General features: G+C 43.7%; 1 non-coding gene across 1 annotated transcript; it reads right to left on the bottom strand.

Moving 5' to 3' along the window:
* Positions 1–871: 871 nt before the first annotated feature.
* On the bottom strand, positions 872–978 carry LOC120272776. Its single transcript, XR_005540313.1, has one exon. It is a non-coding gene; the product is annotated as a small nucleolar RNA R71 (small nucleolar RNA).
* Between the last annotated feature and the right edge of the window lie 1,735 nt (positions 979–2,713).

Genomic DNA, 2,713 nt, shown 5'->3' with positions numbered 1-2,713 from the left:
ACTCGTGCTCTCTTACTTATTGCTTTTACTTTGAGAATTGAATCACTGTCACACTTATCACTATTGATCTTTCACATAGCTAAGAAGTGGATTAAGTGTTTTTACTCCCTACTCCCTCTGGATTCGATACCCGCTCATCCGGGATTATTCCTTCGACAAACCTCTGCACTTGCGGGATATACGCAAGGGGACCTTGTCAAGTTTTTGGCGCCGTTGCCGGGGAGTAGGCTTTTAGAGATACTTTGCACCTTTTTTTCTTAGCTATTTCACCATACATTCTATTTCATATCTTCTTATTCTATCATTGTTATGATTTCTTTTTCTTTCTTTTTAGGTGCAGCTCTAGGTTTTGACCCGAGGGAATCCCTCAATACTGATTAAAGGAGATCCTGATCTTGAACATACACTTAGAAGGAAAGGGAAAGAGCCTGTGCAATAATAGTCTAATTTAGCTGATTTGGAAGTGAAAGAATCTGAAAACATGGCAGAACATAATGAGCAATAGTGAACATTATCTGATTATGCCAGACCTTCAGTGTTGTTGACAAAATCGAGTATTGCGCATCGCCCGATTACAGCTCAGAACTTTGAGTTGAAGCCGGCATTCATCCACATGTTGCAGCAATCCGCACAGTTCAACGGTTTGGCCGATGAGGATCCAAACAGTCATATACAGAGTTTTCTTAAGGTGTGTGATATGCTGAAGATAAACGGAGTGACGGATGATGCCATCAAGTTGAGAGCCTTCCCATTTTCCCTAAAGGAGAAAGCGAAGCAGTGGCTACACTCATTACCTAGAGCATCGATGACCACATGGGAGGAGATGGTAGAAGCTTTTCTTGCCCGTCATTTCTCTCCCAGAAAATCTGCAAAGCTTAGGAATGAGATCTCATCCTTTGTTCAGTTGGAATTGGAGTCTCTATTTGAGACATGAGAAAGGTTCAAGGAGCTCCTGAGAAAGTGCCCCCAACAAGAATTCCCGGAGTGGATGATTGTTCAGACCTTTTACAATAGTTTGAACCCGAGTACAAGGCAACTCTTATATGCGGCAGCAGGAAGTACCTTAGGTAGCAAGACCCCCGATGAGGCCCATCAGTTAATTGAAGAAATGGGGTTAAACAACTACCAATGGAATGCTAGGAAAAAGAAAAAAGTGGCCGATCTCCATGAAATAGATGCGGTAACTTCATTGGTGGCTCAAGTGGAAAATTTGGGTAAGAAGTTAGATCTTCTAACTTCGAACTGAGTGGTGGCCATGACTAATTGCACCGGGTGTGGTGGAGGACATGCTGCCTCCGATTTCCTGATCTCTATCAGTGATGTTTCTTCGGTGGAGAACGTTGATTTTGTAGGTAATGGCATGAGACCTCAAGGAAACTCATATAGCAATACCTACAATTCGGGTTGGAAGAATTATCCCAATTTCTCATGGAGTAATCAGGGTCCACAAAAGGCCATGGGGCCACCGGGTTTCCACAACAACAACAAGCCCCTCAGGTGGAAAACAGAGTCTCAGGTTTGGAAACCCGAATGAATGACTTAGAGAAGCACTTGACTAGATTTGTGCAATCTGCAAATACAAGGTTTGAATCAGTCAAGGCTACACTTCGCAACCACACCGCCTCTTTGCATAACCTTGAAAATCAGGTGGGGCAAATTGCGAAGTCTCTTTCTGAAAGGCCATATGGAAGCTTGCCGAGCAATACAGAGACCAACCCTACAAAGCATGTGAAGGCGATCACTTTGAGAAGTTGTCGTGAGGTTGAAGGTAGGCTTCCGAGTGAGAAGCCAAAAGAATACGCAACTGAGGTTATAGAGGTAGATGAGGGGACAAGTAAAGAGAGAGAGGTGGCACCCCCACCTTTCAAGCCAAGAATCCCTTATCCCTCTAGATTGAAAAATGACCAAGGGAATGAACAGTACAAGAAGTTCCTGAGTTTGTTCAAACAACTCCATGTCAATATTCCATTTGTTGAGGCATTGGCCCAAATGCCTCAGTATGCGAAGTTCTTGAAAGACTTGTTGATTAACAAGAGGAAGTTGGAGGAAAGTGCTTCAGTGATTTTGGATGCTTCATGCTCGGCGGTATTGCAAAAGAACATGCTGAACAAGAAGAAAGACCCAGGAAGCTTCATCATTTGTGTAATATTGGCAATCTAGGTGAAAAAATGTCATTGGCGGACTCAGGGGCCAATATCAACGTTATGCCATACACCTTCTATCAAAAGCTAGGCTTGGGCTAGCCTAGGCCTACTCAGATGACTTGGCAACTAGCGGACCGAACAGTGCGACATCCGAGAGGCATCATTGAAGACGTGCTTGTCAAGGTGGACAAGTGCATTTTTCTGGTTGACTTTGTAGTGTTAGATGTCTATGAGGATGCGGATATACCCTTGATACTTGGGAGACCGTTCTTGCGGACTTCCAAAGCATTGATTGATATGGACGGCGGAGAGCTCACATTAAGAGTTGGAGATGACAAGCTCACATACCGCCTTGCTGAAGCCATGCGGCATTCTCTTGATTTCGATGATACTTTATACTTTCTAGACACTACTGATAAGATTGTTGATGAATACATGCAGGAAATGTTCAATCCGGATCCGTATGAAAGTTTGTTCGACCAAGAGGAGGGATTTGAAGATGTAATGATACTTGGATCAACGGAAGAAGTACCACGTACTCCAGGGATCCTGAAAAAGGTGCTCCAGAA

The sequence above is a fragment of the Dioscorea cayenensis genome, chromosome 11 (assembly GCF_009730915.1).
Source record: "Dioscorea cayenensis subsp. rotundata cultivar TDr96_F1 chromosome 11, TDr96_F1_v2_PseudoChromosome.rev07_lg8_w22 25.fasta, whole genome shotgun sequence".
Taxonomy (NCBI): domain Eukaryota; kingdom Viridiplantae; phylum Streptophyta; class Magnoliopsida; order Dioscoreales; family Dioscoreaceae; genus Dioscorea; species Dioscorea cayenensis.
Note: the sequence above shows the minus strand (reverse complement) of the source record. Positions and strands in the feature narration are given on the sequence as shown.